This window comes from Maylandia zebra, linkage group LG4, assembly GCF_041146795.1.
Source record: "Maylandia zebra isolate NMK-2024a linkage group LG4, Mzebra_GT3a, whole genome shotgun sequence".
Lineage (NCBI taxonomy): Eukaryota > Metazoa > Chordata > Actinopteri > Cichliformes > Cichlidae > Maylandia > Maylandia zebra.
This window is the reverse complement of record NC_135170.1, coordinates 26942845-26963659: the sequence shown is the minus strand read 5'-3', so window position 1 is coordinate 26963659 and position 20815 is coordinate 26942845. Positions and strand designations below refer to the sequence as shown.

General features: G+C 41.2%; 1 protein-coding gene across 3 annotated transcripts in view; it reads right to left on the bottom strand.

Annotated features, from left to right (window-relative positions):
- rhbdf1a (rhomboid 5 homolog 1a (Drosophila)) overlaps window positions 1-17161 on the bottom strand; it is a 33041-nt gene extending 15880 nt beyond the window's left edge. The window contains exon 1 of one of the 3 annotated variants that reach the window (XM_004552189.4): window positions 16678-17161. The gene's annotated coding sequence lies outside the window, so the exon portion shown is untranslated. The remainder of the gene's footprint in view (window positions 1-16677) is intronic. The other 2 variants (XM_004552188.4, XM_004552190.4) reach the window with 2 other exon arrangements.
- Between the last annotated feature and the right edge of the window lie 3654 nt (window positions 17162-20815).

The window sequence follows — 20815 nt, the reverse complement described above, 5'->3', positions numbered from 1 at the left end:
TCAAGGCTGGTCCCTGTCTGAGGAAGACTGGACATCACAGGCAGGATGTCCTTCAGGAGCAGATATCCTTAGGGGAAGAGGAGTTAAACTCTGTCTTTGGCACTTATTCAGAGTGCTGGATTATCCTTTCCTCAACATTGCACTGTTATCTGCAATCACTTGGGGACTCAAGGCTAAAACGCACCCGAATGTCTACTATGAAGGTGACTGTGCTTTTTTTTTTTCCTCGTGGCGTATGGCAACAATTTCAAGTGTCTGTTTACATTCCCACTGCTGATTGATGTGTGCATACCACAACCACAGATTAAATCTACTTTTTAAAAAAAATTTCCAAACGATTTGTTTTGACTTCAAGATTCACATCTAAAGCGGGAAAGGGAAAACACCCACATCCATAAATTAGGACAGCGCCTCGCAAGACTGGCTCCCTGCCGTCAGCTGGTCCTTGTAAGAAACTAACACTTCCTACTCAATCACGAGATCCACGACAGCGTGGATTGTTTTTCATTCTGCCTCTCCAGGACACATTAGGCAGCAGAAGACAGACAGGCGAACAAAACACAGAGATCAAGCTGACATCTCTCCAGGTGCGGGGACGTCCAATGGGCCATAATGAGCGGGGCTGACAAGCATAACCGGAGCTCTTATTCTCTGTCTGGGAAGCTGCGTTATAGTCTGCATACAAACTCAAGCCCAGGGAAGTTTTCCATGCCATCATTTAATGTAATCACTTGGGAAATGGTCTTCAGTCATGCACATAAAGACATTAGCTTATGACAACAGAGGCCCAGCTGTCACAGGTGAGGCTTAAAGTCAAATAGAAGACAAGCTTGGAGGATGAAGCTCTAAGTGCTACCTCCGACACTTTCAGGAGCAAGAGAGAGAAAAAGCTTCTCTCAGACGGAGGCCATGCTATTTTTCTCTGCAACATATCAGTTTTTGTCCAGCAGCTTGTATGCCTCAAATATGTGAAGCACCTTGGATAGGCGCATAACCCTTGTGTTTTACATGTCTCTCATAAATAAAATAGTAATCTGGCTGTGACCTCCTTTATATCAGAGACATTGCCTTTTCCACACACGCCTGCATCACAATCTACGGCTCTCAGTCAGTCGCTTTACATTTTCATCACCATTAACATTACAATAACATTTTTTTCCGATACAAATGAGTTATCTAGGTATTTACCAAGGGTATGAAACTCTACGATATCAGTTGTTTTAGATATCAAATTAACGAATCAAACATTTCTGAGATAATTAGCCCAGAGACGCATTTGTACAGTCTTGGAATCTTCTCCATCCGCGGTCGTTTATAATCTCAGTGAATGCCATACCCACATTCCACAAGAGCTCTGGTAGAAATTAAGCCAAGCTAAAATGGCAGCGCCAAAAACCACATGAAGTCTAACAATTATGGACAGGAGCTGGCTGGTTTCCGGGTACTGTGTGTGCTCTGCTGCTATGTGCTGCTCTACAGGAGGCAGACTGGCTGCAACCACACTTCGGGTGGCTGAGAGAGCTGTGTCACTGAGGCTGACAGAACCTAAGGTGCCTGGCCAAGTAGGGTCCTGCTTGTTCCCAGCATGGCTTGTACATCCGAGGTTTACGTTGGAAAGGAAGAAAGGCTGGATACGAAGGATGGATGACCTGGTTAATCTGAGGAGTGAAAAATCAAGACACCTGATTCATGAAAGCATCAGTGCTTCCTGGCCTCGAGCATTCATTCCTCCGTCGATACTCTTTATTTTGGTTTCGTTTTCGTTTTAATTCCTGCATGCGGTTCCTGCGGTCGTTTTCTCACTATAGCCAAGCTTTAAATTAGCACTCATGCATTACCTAAACATTCTTGCTTGATGGATTTTTTGACATTTGTATGTAATCTATGCAGATTCCAGACAGACTAACAAGTTAGGGACACAATGAACAAACAGGTTATATTAGTTTCACTCCCCCATTCTCTAACAGTTAGTCATTCACTATAAATGCTCCTACTATCCATTGTTTCTCATTTTTCTCTCCTTGCTGGAGGCAAGACTTAACACTGGAAACAATGGAGGGAAACCACATTATTCAAGTAGTCACTCTTACTTAGTTATTCTTTTACTAGTGTAACTAGAAACACTATTCATAAAAGGCTCTTTGCAGCATAAATACACAGCACAAAAAAAGAGAAAAAGTCTTCAAATTAAATGTCATCTAGAGCTGAAACACTCTTAAATCAGTCTCAATATGCAGTTGACAGAAGCTCCCCAAAGGGAATTTCGTAATGATGAGTAGAAACTCATGGCTATACAGTCATTCAAGGAAAATGGGCGGAGGTATCTCACACTGACAGATGATCTAAATATAATTTGTTTGCACAAAATAACACTGCAGGCTTGTGTCTTGTGTAGTTCCTGCATGCATCTGAGACCCACCTGCGCATTAATTGTAGAAGGTGGCTTTTGATCTTTATATAGCACATTGTGCCTCCAACTGGGATGAATTAAGAAGCTGACAAAACTACAAAGCTACTGATATTTCATTCGGGCGTGGAGAAGAGAAAACAGGCGCTAAAAATAGACGTGGTATACTGCACGGCGGACATTACTGCCAGGTGACTTCACCAGTTGTGGAAGTTGATTTGATGATAGAGTTACAAGTTATGATATAACCAAGGGAGTAATTAGAACATGCCACTAACGTGTCACTTCTTTTCTGGCCACTCTTGCGAGTATGAGAGCAGTGGGAAAACAAAATTAAGCTGTGTGGTCCAGACTTTGAAGCCACTCTCTATTTCCACTGATTATTATGCATATTTTACAGGAAAGAAAATACTCTGCGAATCACTGCCACAGGCATGAGAGTCAAGCGCAAGTGAGCGCCAGCAAAAGCTGCAGTCATCCGAATTGACCCTAGTGACATGTGACAGGCTGTCACAGCAAACCAGCCCTTACGACATTAAAAAAATACACACAGAGGCAGCAGAAATATCCGACGCAGCTGACCCTTAGATCAAGTGTCACAGCTAGCTGAGGCGCAGGCATAGTGGGCGGGCAAGCCCGCTGCGACTGGCAAGGTAGATGGTGGGCATGGATGATATGCCCAGCCGAGAAGGGTGGAAAAGCTCAGGCGTTGCCTTGTTTGTTTGTTTTTTTCAAAATATCTCAGCTCAGGCTTTTAGATTTATAATTTTTTTTTAACCTAGCAGATTTTACCTTTTAGTTGCTGTAGCTTCAGTATCAAGTGTCAGATTTGTATGGCATCCAACGCTAGGCTCTCCCACCAGTGTTTACTTTATGACAGGATCACGAGCCAAAGATATGAATAGCGTACAAAAGTATAAATGGCCTCCTAACAGCAGGCTGTGTGCATGTGGTGTATTTATGGAAGTCGATTGCAAATGTACCTCTAGACAAAAATAAATAAATAAAAAAAAACATCCTGCTTCAGATCACCGGGTGGCAAGCTGGTTTCTGACAAAAACCAAACTGTGAAAAAGCGCATCAAGTTATCTATAAGGAACTAGATGTTTATCCCTGTAAAAAGAAACGGGCACCACAAGTTCTATCTGTATTCGCCATCAAACGACATGCACCCACTTCCCTTCCGTCACAAAGCCTTATATCTCGCCCAGGAGCTAGAAAATTGTGCTCTACTATTTTATCAGCACAGGTCCCCGCCCTTCACCGCGCATTAATATCCTGCAACAGGAAATCAATGCAAAGGAGTGCTGACACATGTTACACTACAATGAAACCAAGATATCATATTTCTTTAATCTTAATGTGTTTAAAAACAAAATAGCACCCACCTGGATATGAATTCTACTCAAGCCAAAGCTTGCTTCCTTTTTGCAGACACTTTGGTCACATATGCAACAACACGTGTGTCTAATTCAGCGCTTGAATTATTCAGTCATTCTGCACAGGTAAATTATTTACAACATACCTCCTACTGGAGCCCCTGGGCATATACAGGTGGCTGCATGTGGTCGTGGAAAGTTAAGCTGTAGCGTCGCCATTCTCGGTGTTGTTAAGAATAGATAGATAAGGCCTGTCTTCACTTTAGTGGAACAAGGAGGGAAAATAAAGCTCATTTGATAAATCTGTATAAGGTCTCAGTCGTGGGCTGTTTGCGTCTGTAATCTTCAGGAAGCAGCAGACAGTAAAAACTCCCTCACCGTGGGTTATATACACTACACATGCCAAGACAACTAGATAGAGTTTCACATAATAACAAGAGAGTTGTGTGCATAGTCTCTGTCTCTTCAGTTAGATAAGGTACCACCCTGTTGAATCATTTGACCGTGAAATGGCCTTCACCACTTTGGGATTAAGTAGTTGATAAGCAGTTAGTTTTAGGCTTGGACTCCAGCTGCCAGACCTGAAACCTGCTGCATTTGTTTGCTGTAGAAGCTTATCATCAAAGCGCTGAATCTCTAGCTCCAGCCTGTCTGCAACAGTGTGGGAAAATTCAGCAGCAGCTAAGTCCCGATGTACAACTCTGCACTGTGTGGCGTATAAGAGAGCACATGCAAGTACGCACAAAATGCATGTCGAGAGCACTTAATGAAATTCAACAAGGCTGTGATACCTTCGAGGAGACGACCTGATCTCAGGAAGATGTTTTAGATATTAAGCCAGAATATTAAACATTACAGCATATTCTGAGAAAAGCCGTGAAAGGCAATGGCATAAAGTAATAATGAAATGAATCAAATGGTATTCAGGGAGCAATTTTACAGGCAATTGCATTCTCATAAATCTGAAAGGCAATTCCAAACTATGAAAATATTTTGGCATCCAAATTAAACAAGGGCTGTTAGACCAGATCAAAATAATGTAAATGTCAAAGATATCTATTTGTGCTACATGCCATAATCAGAAGATCAATAGCATGCACATCAGACTTTCTGACAGGGTTGTATTTTCATTAAACCTCCAACAGTTTGACAGCATGTTAAGCGAACAGCTTAAAAACGAGAAGTCTTTTTACACAACAAAGGGAAGTAAGTCAGTCTTCTTTGTGAATACCATCTCTTCCTGGTGTGTCCTGAGACTACATACAACCATCTTATTGTCTATAGGAGGTTTGACATTCTCCCCTTGAATGAGTAAGAGGAGAATCTTAGAAACGGCGTGCCCGAACAACATGTGATCCTCATCTAAATAGTTTCCAGCATGATATCAGACTGAATCAACCTTACAAAAGACTTCATTGTATGGGCTGATGTGGACTGGGCTGAACAAGGGTCATTGTGCAGGCCGATCACAGTCAAAAAAGCTACAGCGGGCTGAAGTCTTCATTGCTTCATCAATGGAAATGGTGCAGTAAGCAAATTCCCAGCTGAGATAATTACTGAGGGTGACGCACAAGATGAGTTAGCGACGTTAAGGTGGTATGCACCTTAAATGTATATGCGCCAATACATTTTCAACCTAAAACACTGTTGCACATAGAAAACCATCTTCATCTGGACAGACCTTTTAGCGCAGCTGTTTGTCTATAATGTTTGTTTGGCAGTTCTAGACTTATTTATTCATCATCATAAATCATCACATAACCGTTTATGTACACAGGGCAGGTATCAGTGTAAACAGGAAGTGGACGGAGCTTGTGTAGAAAGAGCAATAACCAGAAATACCAGAGATTTCTTTGCTCAGGCCAAAAATGAGGAAGAATTGTTACTGAAAGAAACGTATGTGCAGCTAAAACTGGGTTTGGGGGCTGCAAAGTAAATATGACAACATGCTTGAGCAACAGCGAGAAAATTATCCATTGCTGGGAAAACACATAACAATGGGAAAGTGGGAGTATCCACATGAGACGGATGGAACCAGAAAGAGAGAAAAAAAAACATTTGAGGTCTGAAAAGTTAAACCTCCATTCTCGATTCCTTATAACCAAAGAAGTTTGGTTAAATGGAATATAGCCCCAGCTCTCTTGATCTGTGACACCAGTAAAGACTTTCATTAAGACTTTATAGGCTCAGTTGCTGGTCATAAGTCTTACTAAATACAATATTATATCTATTTTGTAAATCATGTCCCCATTACAGTGGTCCCTTGCTATATCGCAGCTCACTTTTCGCAGCCTCGCTGTTTCATGGATTTTTTTGGGGGTGTAATTTTTTTTTTTTTTTTTTTTTTTTACAGCAGATTGTGTTCTGCGTCCTGATCGGATATAGCTTATTTTCAATCAATCTTGTGCCGTGTCTCCTGTACAGTACAGAATTCGTTCAGCTTGTCAAATTTACATAAATCTTCGCTAGCAGAAGACAACAAACACAACAGTGTCAAGGTCAAAGGATTATAAGGCGCATTAAGTGAAACCAAACGGTCAGATAAGTCAAACTTTACTCAACTCATTCTTCTTGCTTCCTCTACTTCTGTACCATTGATTCATTCATGTTGCTCTAACCTAAATCTTTGATTTCATTCTATAATACTGGACTTATTTTTCTACAACGGTTTGAACTTTGACAGTGTTTAAACAAGAGAGACACGTGTGAAAATGTCGATGCCTGTTTGAGAAAAGTGTATAAAGTGTGTCGTGAGAGGTTTTACAGCCTTAAAACAGCTATAATAATTGTAAAAAATAAAGTTTGCTACTTCGTGGATTTCACCTATCGCGGGTCATTTTTAAAACGTAACACCTGCGATAAACGAGCGAACACTGTATAGTCAAATAAGGCAGTAAAGGAGGCTTTAGAGCAACCCCACTTTCTGACTGACACGTAGTACTAGTTGCTAAAATGAGCTTGAAGTGTCTCTTGGTTTCTCGCTCATTCACACCATACCGTCACCCCTAACTTGTCACGTCCGGATTTAAAACACTAAGACTACCACAATGATAACGCTAAGCTCGACGCTGCACTGCTGGAGTTCACCAACAAATGGCTGTCTTCTATATACAGGCTGTAGATGGGACTAAAACAGAGTTGTGACATTTTCAAAGTAAACCGTGTCAGCAGTAAGCCTGTGTAACTAATCTGAATTAATGTTCTATTACAAGTTTGGCTTAAACAGCTGTGCTGCGTTCTCTTTAGTTATAAACGCAGTTTACTCTGGTTTCTCTCCTTCCTTTGAACCCAAACCGTCTGGCTGTACCACTGTGGCAGTTTCAGTTCAGCTTGAGCCAAGACGAGAAAAAAAGGTTTTGGTCAAAAGGAAAGCCTTTTGGTTTCAAGATGTATCATGAGAAACAAGTTAGAAAAATAATATTTTTCTGTTAAGGTAATCATGTTTGAAAGGTCTCAGTGTTTACCAAAATAAATGTGATTATGAGTTTTGCTTTAAACAAGCATCCTTAGCCTTTTCTAACAGTCTTTTCTAAAAACGTTCAGGTGCTAGTAGCAGCGTCTGTGCTAAACTCAAACACAGCAAAAGTTAGACATGTGGATAGACCACAGTTATGTTAATAGTTTAAAAAAATATAAAACATTAAAAACAAACTGTAATGCATCATCCTCCAGTGTGTGTTTAGGTTTATCTTGTGTTCTAATCAACATGATTAAAAATACTTCACAAAGGGCAGCCATTAGCTTTGTCATCTTGTCTCACATCCTCTGTGAGAAACCACGAGCACGACCACAGAGGTCAGGTTACTGCTAGTTTTAATGAGGAGGGCTGGAAGGAAGGAAATGCAGAACAGAGAAGGGGGCGAGGTGAAAATGAAGGCAGGAAACACACCGCAAACTGGGTGCGTTCTCTGCGTCCGGTCCACACGACCACGGAAACAACATACATTTGCTCACATGCACAGGAACACATCCACACTGCTGTCCACTGTAAAAGAGAACATCACCATCCGGCAAAAATAATTGGTCTGGTTTGAGTCAGGGTCGCCGCCCACTCTGGCCGCAGAGCGAGATCTGTGTAGTGTGACATCAAAGCTAACATGCCTGTTGAAGAGAGCAGATAACACGCGGCCTGTAGCACGGTTTCAAGCAGAGGAGAGAATAGATGCTGTGACACTGAGCTTCCAAAGTGGAGATGGTTGTGTAGAGCAGTTTAAAAAAGGATAAAGGAGAGAAAAAAAATTTATTCTGAAACTGGCACTGTAGATGAAAAACTAATCCGCACAGCGATGAAGAAGAACTTTTGAGAAACACACAATCAAAATCATTTAAGCCTTGATTATAGTTGTAATAACTCGTGAATAAAAACTTAAAGCATTAAGTATTCATTTTTTCATCAAAAATGAGCAAACCGAGCCGCCTTCTTCTACGAGCACACTAAAGAGAATCTATGTTATTAGGCAAACAGCAGCATCCATTTCAAGGATGTAAGATAAAAAGCTTATGTGAGATAAAACCCAACAAGTGTTTATAAAAGACACAAACGGAAAACAAATGTTAAGAACGGCTCACACTTATTAATCCCAAACACAGGATATTCATCGCTCAGTCTAACACCAGAAGATCTAAATGACGAGTTATTCTCTTAAATATGAGTCACCCTCTACTCAGCTGCTAATTTTATTCAGCAACTGATGGACTCGACCGTCTCACAAAGGTACAATCATGGTTTTCACTCTTTCCATCTTTAATAATTTCATTTAACACACTTGCTGTTATTACTAAAAAGCCTCATATGAACTCAACCTTCACATCCAATTTCAGGAAACGCCTCTTTGAGAGATTTGCGGACCTTAAACAGAGTACTGCTTATTGACTGGCTGCATTGATTATCACCACTGGAGGCTGTGAAAATACACAGTATAGCTACATAGGAGCAGTGGATTGTAGGCATGTGTGTGAAAGCATAAAGCTGTGCATGCAGGTGCTGAAAAAAGGCCTGAATTATGGGGAATATGAAACCAATTCTTCTGCAGCAAAACAGATTCAGCGTTCTTGTAATAGAGCCTCTGTCTGGGTTGATAGAAGAAGCTTGATTCTATAAAGATGAGATTTCATTTCTTCCTGGAGAAAACGGCAGCAGAAGCCTGTGTATTGCAGAGAGAGCCAGCCTTTTCGGTTTCACATACAACAGCTATGTTTTTCAAATACAGCTTACACATTTAACTCCCCTTCGAATGTCACACGGGAAAATATGTGGATGAAAGGAAAAGCTGGAGAAACAGTATTTGTTTGGTTGGTCGTAACGTATGGACGGCGAAGTGATCCGACCAACAGATAAGTGCTTATTCACAGCCAGTTCTCACTGCTGGGAGGAACACACAAATCAGCCGCGCGTAATCAACATTTGTTTGAACAGTTGTGCGAAAAAGGAATAAAATTAACGATAAACAGTCTGCTTCTGATCTAGTCTTTGAGATATTCAACCCACTCAGGAGAAATCTGTGAGGCCAACTGTGCTGAGACACCAATATGAGTCACATGGCATTTTGGCAGAGGCTGTGAAGAGTGTAGATTGGGGAGCAACGACTGAGGAACAAAGAAAGTCAGGTGACTATGTGTCAAAGCTATTATTAGGTGGTGTCATTTTAAGGCATTTCAATGACTAGTTTTCACGAAAAGGATGAAAATAATGTTTTTTAAAAATATTTTCACATTTAATTGGAATTTGAATTGAACTAAATTACTTTAAAATAAAGGTAGATTCATTGATTTTGACCCATTATTTTGTTTTTTCTGTCTTTTGTCAGAATACTACAAATATTGAACTGCAGAATTTCACATTTGTAATAGTTTTCAGTTTACCTCTCGTGAAAGCCTAATTCAGAAAGTCTGGCTTTCTTTCCATCTAATGAAGGGGTAATTATTTCATGACTTCACAACTAATTGTGCAGACCCTTAAATATGTTACTTTGTGAACACGCAGGGGAATGCAGGGGGGATCACCCATAAGTGAACCCATGAGCTCTGAGCTGTGATCAGGGAGATGTAAAAGCAAGGATGAAGGGGGAGGAAAGAGCGAGAATAGAGGCGTGCAGCTGGGCCACAAGATCTATGGAAAACTCTGGACAAAAGCACAGGAAAACTGGGAAGGCTGGGGCAGGTCCTATGGGACAGTCACAGGCCCAGTGAGGGGAAGGCCTCCTTACTCTTCATGTAACTAAAGAGAACACAGTTTCTTTGTCTATGGAACTGAAATCAGTTTTTCCCTCCAGGTCAGAGAGCACGCACATAAGGACGGCTCCAAGTTTTGTTTGTGGTCTGAAAACCAAGACAACTACTGTGATGGAGAAGTGACAAACCGTCAGGAAACGAGGCAGAGACAGGAGACAGAATGTCTAAGTGGGAAAAGATGAGAGAACTGAAAATAAAACGAGAGGGCACAAACTCGGGTCGGTTCAAGAAAAAAAAACTTCTTTTTTTGCATAATTGTTAATGTTTGTTTTTGCCTTTTTCTAAGCGAATATGCTTCACCACATATTAGGCTTGCAGACTGATGCCTTTCACTATAACTGGGCGTGATCAGCTGGGAACCATAAAAGACAGGCTTTACATCATTTTCCTTGGCACACTAAATATACAAGCTCTGTCGGCTGGCAAATGGGAGGAAAAGTTGGCACCGGTGTAACAAGAAGCAGAGGAAGGAGAAAGGGAAAGTTAAGAGTTACAGAATCAGGTACTTTTAAATGTGCAAATTATGCCTGGGTTAAAGCCACATTATTCACAAAACACACAAAATCTTCCAAGCAGTTACTTAAAATCTGTTTGTATTAAACATCTATATTTAATATTTAAAGAGATGCATGACTGGCACATTTTGGACACTACTCAGCGTTGGTCTTTCAAGGGTTCAGTCTCATTCCAAAGAAAAGAGCATTTCCACCGACTGTGATCCACCTCTTCCGAAAAAAGGCAGTAAAAAGACAAGTCACGGGAGTCCAAAACACACCCTCATTTCTGGGAAAGCTGCTGGAGTGAGTTTGGTGCATGGTATGTGATGTTGGTGGGACTGCGCTGAAACTGTCCAGATATAACTGTGTGCGTGCAAATCAATTCAGGGAACTTGGGTTTAGCAGTCTGGTGCACAATGAGGATTCAGAGCCTCTGGGTATGACAACCAGCTGTGCCAAAGATAGAGGGTTAGGAGGGGAGTGGGCCGGGGGAAGGCTTCCTATTTAAAACAGCACTCTCATTGCTGCTGTAATAGTGCTGAGATACTATATCAGTCAGGGTGTTCCTAGTCAGGCCGACCCTCTGGCCTGACAAAAAGCTGGGGAAAAGTAAACAGACACTATGCAGTCCTGCAGTCTTTGCAGCAATGTGGACTAACAACAACTAAAAAGGGGGATGTAATTTTAAAGCTTCTGCGAAGAGACTTCATTCAAAAAAAAGGAAAAGTTATTATTTATTAAAGAGCAATCCTTTTCTGAGCAACTAAAGAGTTTACATTGTTAAACTGGAGCGTACCTGCCTCTTTGGCATTATGCCCTAATCAATACACAAGTAGATATTGGACATTTGTATGAGATATTCATTGATTGAAATTTTTGTTTCCGATCCAGTTCGCTTTCACTTAATTTCCTGTTTCATTTCAGTTTTTACTGTTAAAAAATGTCTTTGTTTAGTTTTTACTAGTTTCGGTATTACATTTAAATTTAGGCCAAAATGCGTGGGTGTATTTCTCATATGCAAGACGTAATACGTTAAGAATATGTATTAGAATACCCATGTCATGCTGCTGACTCACAGTCATGACATCCCAGCTGCATTATGAATCAACCGTCCTCACGGCTGATGTGTTTGAAATGTGTTTTGTAGCCCTAATTAGGTTATTTTAGTTACCTAAAACACTGTACACATCCATTTCTAACTTCTAAATTGCAGTATTTCAATTAGCTGAAAAAGGAAGCAAAAGAAATTGGACATTATCTTGTGGTGAATCCTTCCTGCTGCTGGAGGATGAAAGCAGTTTAATGTATTTTCAATCTGGATGTATCAATAAGGCAATATATGGCCTTTAGCAAACGTTAGTTAGCTATCTAACAATCTGTTTGATTTTAGTTTCTGGATCATTCTATCGTGGTGACAAAGGGATTATATTTTGGTTTGGTTAACCCACAGGTTTCTCAAATCTTATCCAGAAGGCCCTACTTCAGAAGCCAAAAAAAAAAAGTTCACGTGCAAAACACCTTACAAGATTTTATCAATCATTAACATTACCAAAGGATCCAACCTGCCTTTATTTGTTTAGCTTCTGTAAAGCTATTATGTTCATTCAACTTCGTTTCAATTCATATTTTTCTCTTGGCTGTCAACACCCCACCTGCGGTGGCTTTGTAGAGCACATTAATCTAATCATAGTTTTTTCCAGTGTCCGTTTGAATGACCCAAAATTGACAACTAAGGTTTCTGTCCAAAAGAAAGAACTGCATAAGGAGCGAACGGTGCAAACTGACAATAAGAAAAGTGTGTTCACAAAAACTACATTTTGTAACCAGTGACAAACAAACTGGTTGAGACAATAAAAGCATTCATCATTTCCAACAAGGAGCAACTTTATTGGTTGGTTTCCCACAAGTTCACTATCACGTTGCACTGCAGTAACTGAACCCTGTGTAAGCTTTTAAATAGTCAACAGATTTCAGCCAGGGAAACTTCCCAGTTGCAACATACGATGTCTCGAGACATCAGGTAAATACTGCATATTTATTGGTTTATACACAGACACACCCTTTACGAGCTCTTCACACTCTTAAGAGGAAGATTAAAGGCCAAGGAGCCATTGCTGCTTGTCTCCAAGCACTGGCCTTCTGGGAGAAAGAGCAAACCATTCCCACCGCCCTGGAAGTGAGCTTTGCCCTGAGGTTAACCAGCCTCAGACGCCGTGTCAGTGATAACACAAGCTAGGAAGCCAAAAAAAACACCCTGTAACTATCAATCTGACATTTAAAGTTTTCGTCTCTGTTATGTTGAGTTCAGCCAAGTAACTCTGAAAACAACTCCGGCAACACGTTTTTAATTTACAGCTTTTTTCCAAAGCAGTACACCTGAGGTTTCTAGTAAATTCTGTGAATACCAGTTCATGTATGGCTGTCATGCTCATGACAGACGAGGTGCTGACTGAGAGAAGGGCAGGCTGGCATTCTGGCAAATGGAAGCCCTGAAGGCTTAGAGGTAGACCTGAAATAGCACTGCCGCTGCTGCATGCAGCATTACATCACAACTAACTTCATCGTCATGGCTGCCACTGCATCACAAAACCAATGAGGTATCATGGGAAGGGGACAGCAGCGCCTGTGACTCACGCATCAAGTCATAAACGGGGGAAGAACTCGGACACTGTCTATTACTGTACCTGGTGTAATGTAATTCCAAACAAACAGCAGCCATTGGATGCGGATTCATACAAACACTGCACTTCCTATATAATTACATTTTGTGCACCACTACTAATACATGTTATATTCTGTTTATTGCTCTGAAAACAAGGCAGGATGTATCTGCTTACATTCCATGCTCTAAAGCATACTCTAGAGGCAGTTTTCTCCCACAAATATCACATGATTTGACATGCAAGGAGGGGGGGGGGGGGGGGGGGGGGGAGAAAACTCAGTGCTTCTTTTTGACAACTTAGTTAAAACCACATCAAAGTCAAAAAGGTACGAGCTGAGCAAGCGCCAGGGAGGGAGACATCAAACATTGCCTGTGAGCTCTCTCACTAGCAAGCAGACCTGACATGCTTTTAAGCTAATGTGCGGTTGTGGTAGCAGTTGTAACCAATATATTTAACGGGAATGCACATGCATTGTTTGGAAAGCAGCAGAACAAGTTGGTTAACATGTTTGACTTCTCTAGGTAATGCTGCCGTGCCCCTGATTCATACACCGGGCAAGCAGACAAAACTGTTGCAGCTTTCGCACAAAGCAGACGCTTCCTGAGATGACAGGTATATAAAAGTCTCAGACAAAAATGTGTGTTTCAGCTGCACAACGGTTAGACATCAATCTTTTATGACACTACAATACATCTTTAACTCCATACGCTGGTAGGGAGGTCGAGCATTACAAATCTCTTTGAATTTTGTAGAAGAGAGTTTAAGAAAGGATACCAAACCTGTGAGGTCATACATCCTGCCGAGTGTTTTAAACTTGGGTTTTAATATATTTTTCTGATTTAGAAAAACAGAAGATATAGAATAACCAGGATGAATATCACTGCTTTAAAGGTAGCTTAAGCAAAATCTAAATCCTCTCTGCGTTTTAACAGAATTTTAACATGTGAAAGTTTTACATGAAAAGCATAAGTATTACATTATCTTAAAATTTAGAAGTGACAATATTTTGGGATAATAATAATAGCATGCAATGCTTTCTAATAAACACACTAATAAACAGCTGGGCTTCCACTGCAGAAACTCTGGACAGGTGCTAGGTAGAGGCAGTAATTGCTTCTTATTGCTGCTTTAAGCCTTTTATTTAGTAAAATTATTTAGCAACATCTTTAGCTGCATCTGGCTATGCCCCCCAGCTTTTTAGGGCTGCTCAGAGGTATCTTCTACAGAGTAGGCACTGTTCCCTGCAAAAGTATCCTGAAAAGGCCCTAAAGGGACATTTTTCTTGCAATCAGAACATGTGCATAAATATGTGCATATATGAACAGATTTAACCTAGGAGCCTCTACAGTGTGCACTATCTTGCTATTTAAACATTAATTAAGCAAATCAGCAGAGCTATTTTGTAGCAGGTTAGGAATTAACCCCAGCTTTAGAATGCCCAGTAAACAGGATTGTGAAGTGAGCCACTTTCTGACTCGTGATACAGATGTGTGTGCTGGTGAAACAGCCTGAGGTTATTTTGAGAAGCATGTGCTCTGCACACATGGAACTGTTCAGCCCAGTGACGCTCATTTCATTTGGACTCGGAGAAAGCGTAATCCAGACTTAAAATGACCCACAATCACAGAGAGTACACTCAAAGTTCGAGAACAGGCAGATTTTAGAGTTCAGAGGGGGGCTTTCAGGAAATCTCCAGCTTGTTTGTAGTCTTACTGAAAACTGCATCAGCCCATTGAAAGCGCATCAAAGTGAGCCCGCTGTAGGCCAGATAAGTGTGTCCTAAATGTAGATACAGCATCTTGAAGTGATTATAGGTCACACATAAAAACATTGCCAAGTTGCAGTTGTTATGCTTTGAGATACACAGGGAAAGATATCTACTGAAAATGACAGTGAATGAAGGCTGATAATATCAATCACTGAGTGTAAAATCCTGCCCCGAAACAGTTTTGAACACCATGAAGCAGTTATACAGGATTGTACACTTGGCTAGGCTGATAGACAGATAACATACTGTGAGTCATGTAGGCATGACTACACCGTGGCCCCCTAAGCAGCCCTCTGCAAAACTCACATAGCAGTTGGTCAACAAAAGCCAGACTGAATGGTCGACCGGCCTCACCACAGCTACTCCCAGCTCCTTCCAAGTATCACATGGACATACAAACACACAAACACAGACACACTGGGAATATTCTCTCCAGGGTCCAGTTGGAGCAGACACAGAGGATAGGAATGAGTGCCACTATCACACATCGGGAGGTTGCTTTATTAGTGTGATTACATCACCCAGAGATATGATCCCCCCCTCCTGCTCCATGTGATCAGGAACACTGGGCACACAAACCAGGCCATGTGCTCCTATGTCCTGTCTGCCAAAATAACTCAGCAGTTTCTAATACAGTATGTCTATGGTTTCACTTCAGTCTGCCCAGGTACTGTATGACAGAGGTGCACATACCCTTTGTGGATGTCAATAAGAGTGCAGTTTGTTAATAAGTTTGCGCTGCTTGCGCTGCCATCCTGGCAGAGCTCCGGACCGCTGATGAGTCAAATCGAGACATTTAAGTGTCTGCTCCATGGGTATGATTTTGAGAAACGTGTGCCCTTCTCTTGAGTCACACTGAGTCACAGTGTGTCTGTGCATCACAAAAGCAGCAATTCAACAGAAAACAAACATCCAAAGACAAAATAATACTTTCAGGGTGCACAGAGGCTGAGACTGGGGGGTGGAAAGAAAATACTGTTTGCTACTCTTTCCTCGCACCCTTTACCCATGAATTATGTACCATTTATGTGCACCCAGTTTATGATGATGAGCAAGAGGAAGAAAGGGTGATATGGGAGGAGAATGACAAAGATAAGGTCAGGTGGGATTCGATGTGTGCTGTGTTGCATGATTATCCACAAAACATTTATGCTACATCTATAATTCAGATGAGGCTGGGGCTTTCTCCCAGTGATGAGCCTACAGCCAGATTAGATAATCTAACCAGATGTTGAAATGGAAACCACCTCGCCTTTGGCTCATAGGAGTCTAACGAGAGTAATATATCCTGAATTTGAGGAGTTCAAGTACAAAAATAAAAGTAATTCACCTTTCCAGACTTCAAGCTCATTTCACACCCCATTAATTCCACTTCAACGCCTCTTTTACTATGTAGGTTAGGCTGTATCACACTTGTTAAGCAGGTGATTGGGCAAAAATATAGACCAATTATTGGCTGCTGTTGGAGCACTTTAAATAGCCCACTTTCTCTATGAAAACTTCACAATGAGTGCAAAATGGCAAAGCACTCCGTAACCTAACCGATGCCATGTTTACTACAGCCAACCCGAGTCTGAAGGGTTCCTCTGTGGATCAATTAACTGACCAGTAATTCAATCGACCGGATTGAGCTCGTTTCCACCGCGGTCACGACGCGTGAGCGCTTCCTCCGAGTCCTGCCTTCCGTAAGGGCGACCACACGAGAGTGCCACGATATAATGTCTCAACTTACCCTTATAACAACCGGTTCAGTTGATTTCCAGCAGTGGAAGAAGAAGAGAAAAAATCCGATTCCACTGATTTTTCCACGGGCAGCAGATAAATGATTTGTCACATCATCCTGACAGCGGTGCGGCGATTAACGCGCTTCTTTTCTCACCCCGCAGATGGGTTTTCTTTCTTTTTTTCTGTTATTTTGTTTTATTTTATTTTTTTAAGCCAATCCCAGTGCTGTAGTATTCAATCCGGTCACTCTCGATCCCAAGAGCAGCTGAGGCAGTCCAGGATGATTAAGTCGAAATGAGGCTGCCGTCCGGTTCTCTGCTACAGACGGAGCATTCCCACACTGCTCCATGGATCGACCCGGGGTAAGTTTCCTCCTGGCGGTTGTAGCAATTCAGTTTGGTAGAGAATCAGCCCCGCCCTGGGCTGAAGACGGTCTGTAGAGAAGGCGAGCCCGTCAAGATCACCAACCAATCGGTGTGTACACAGGGAGGCGCTGCTTCTTCTCCAGACGGGGTGACTAAGCGATATCCTCAGCCACAGTGGGGTCCAGTGACTGAAACCTTTAACCCTCATCTACAGTGAGACGGGGGGACCATGACTGTTATAGTTATGAGAGGCATTAAATTTCACGATAAATGGCTGTGGCCAATTAAACAATAATAATGCTTTCATATCAGTTATATTGATGTGTCCCAGTGGAGTGAATGAAGGAAAACCCACACAGACTGTAGTTAAACACGTCTGCAATAAACCACAGTGAGTTTTTTTTAAAAAAAAAAATCACAGCTCGTATTAATAGTTTTTGATAATTACACGAATTAACCTTCAGGATTTAACAGCACATATCATAGTATTTTGAATCTTTATCAGCTAAGATACATAACTTTGGCTTTTTAAGGCATTATACAAACACACGCACACAAAATCCCAGCAATGAAGTGATTATATTAAAATTTCAAGTGTTTACACGAATATCTTCATCCAGTAAATGATTGATTGCACTATGCATGTGAAGAACTGCTCCCACAGACTAAAGACGAGCTACTTGGGCTCAAGCTGTTACAGCACAGGGACCTGTTTGAATTCATTTGAGGTTATGGACTTTGAATACAGGGTAAGACATTTTCCTACCAAATAACTGTAAGGTACTGGTGGCTAAACTGGCCCGCACACACAGAGAATTGAAGTGAATTCTACGTCAAAATGCAACTCGATATGTCTATAAAACAGTATGCATTCAGGATTATTATAGCGGTCATCAAAGCGCTCATATTTATGTAGTTCTAACAACAGTATTTATTTATATTCATCTAAGGCAAACAAGTCAAAAGAATATGAAACATGTATCACAAAAACCTAATTCTTCAGCTTATTGGTCAATTTTTAGACAAAACCATGCTTGTTGCCACATGATGATCATAACACCACATGCTTTCTATGATTATCAAAGCCTCCACCCTCTGCTCCCCTGTGTATATTTTAGTGAAATGATACACTCCTGCTTCATTACAGAGGCAGCAAAGAATCAATTACATAAACAGTACTTCTTTTTTTTATCAACTCGATGAGCATCCACAGGCTCAGTATTGCATCGCTGTCATAAGACTCTGAGGTTGGGTCTGCTGATGTGGCTGACTAAACTCAAGAGGTTTCTTAACTCAAAAGCAAGAAAGAAGGGGGAATTAGCAATGGAGATGTCAACAGTTCCTAATATAAGACAACAATCCAACTCAAACAGCAAATTATGCTACCATAGATAGATAGACAGACTTTCCTTTACGCTGCAAACTCAGAGATTTAATTTGAGTGACTGAGGCTCCTCATTCAGGCAACCGTTAATACACACTGTTGCTCCATCTGATGAAAAGACCACTACAGCGCATTCCATCCTGGTTTCAGTGAAAGCTCAGATTCACCTGGGAATTTTCTCTAGAGCAGAGATGGATGTTAGGAAGCAGAAAGTTTCTGAGGTGCTGACAAGGGGCACCAAGCTCAGAGCCTTCCCTCAGATGAGGTTTCAGGGCACAAGCATCTCAGGTTCCTGGAAAAAGTCTCTTTCATAGCTGCTTTGATCTGCTTCTTTATTAAGACACTCTCCACTGAATATGGGTATCGTTGCCTTTCTGCTGTTAAAATAATGGAAGACATAATATGGCCCCATTTTATGCTGACAGAGTAGATTACTTGTCTGGATTATGAGAACAAGAGGTTTTTACATTCAACAGGATCCCCTAGAGATCTAGAGGCAACAAATAAATGCTTTTTTTCAGTTTTGGAAAAAAAAGTATTTGACAGTCAGCCAGCTCCTTTAACTAATTTTAGATTTGTCAGGAAATCAGTATTCACATTTCCGGGTACAGGAAATATGAGTGTGGTTTTCAAATTTTGTAACATCGCCTCCACGTTTCTTCTCATTTATGAGAAATCTGATACAAGGATCACGCTATTTTTTTAACCAATCTCTGCATTAACACTGAATTAAATACGTTCAAACACAGTGATGAACCACAGCAGTTTTCAAACACATTGGTCTCACAGCTATTACTGCACAGTATATGGTTAAAAGTATAAAAAGCTAGTTTACTCTCACCTCAACCTTCCACTTCGTCTTGCACCCGGGGGTCTCGTCTTTGCCGGCGTGACTGAGAGCCACACATCAAATCAAGCTCATTCAGAAACATCCTCCTAAATTAGGCAAAAGATTGTATTCCCACCACAGGAATGAGTTTATCAGACTTCAGTGGGTCTTCTACATGTACTTGACTGTAAAAGGGTGGTTGAGAGGCCCCTCAGGACACCCTGATTGATATACCATGAAGTCACAGTAATTAATGGTGAAGTTTCCCCTAGGACCAAGGAGGGTTGAAGCTAGGTCAGAAGCAGCAATTAGGAAGCAGCACAGGATCTGTAAGAGCACTCAAACCCCCCTGTAGACCCATCAATCAGACACAGATAAAAGGGGTAAGCGTGAGGATCATGTTTAACCAAAAGGACATTGTCAGACGGTCCATAAACAGCTTCCTCTGTCTTCAGCCGAGTGGAAAAGCAGAGCAGAGACCATCATTCGTAGCACTACAGGGAGTGTTTTGCTTGTACATGGGTGACATGCTTTATGTTCTCAAAAGAGGCAAAATACAGTTTCCAATCATGCAACTTTGTAAATGATTTTTTTAAATTAATTTTCATTTGATGGAAAAAGCCCATCTGCCAGCATCAGTGACATCTAAGAAATCACTTCACATGACGCTTGCTTTTAGTAGCAGCAATCCAACAAGCAAAAGATCAGGAAAGGTAAGTTAAATGAGTTAAAGTGCTTTGCAAGCATTCATTCACTAAAAGACCACATGACTGCACAAAATACAGAAGTAGAAAGAGGCTGTGGAATAACTCAGACAGATAGGCTTTCACTTTGTGGTCATGTCGGCTACATTTATGTTCACTTGTTTCTGTGATAAGACCGGTAATCTTCCAGGCAGTCTTCCTGCCCTCAGCCTGACTCAACAACTGTTCCCTCTGAGGGCTACAGGTGTGAGCCGAGACGAGGAAAGTTTTATCAGAGTAGGGCAGAGAAAGGTCAGGTAGGTTCAATCAATAACCAAACAGCTCAAAGTTTTGAAAAAAAAAGGTCTTCAAACTGTCATAGGCTCTCATGTTATTATGTTGAGTCATACAAATAATGAGCTCTACCTGTTGAATGTCTCTGTGGGAATTTTGGGAAAAACTGACAACATCTTATGCGTGATTTAGATAAACAAAGAGAACCTTTGAACTATTTACAGTGATTAGCTAACCTGTGGTTAAGCCTATTTAAGCCGCAGTGGTTATGTTTAAAACTCCACATGTGAGTTCAGAGATGTGGAAAGAGACAAACCTGTTTCTTTATAAACGTTTCTTTGTTGTGCAAGGTGTATGAACTGGGTCTCAGATGACGTGATCCTCTTGCTTCCATCTCCTGATGAGACCTCAGCCACCTGTACAGCACACACACACGCCACACCTCTGCAGCAAACAAGAAAGGAGGTGCATGAATCATTAATTGCTGGCAATTAATAATTAATCCCATCACACACTGAGGATGCAAATACTACCTACCACCTAATGACTCTTGTAGTACTAGTAAGAAAGAATACCCTCCAGTCATGTAT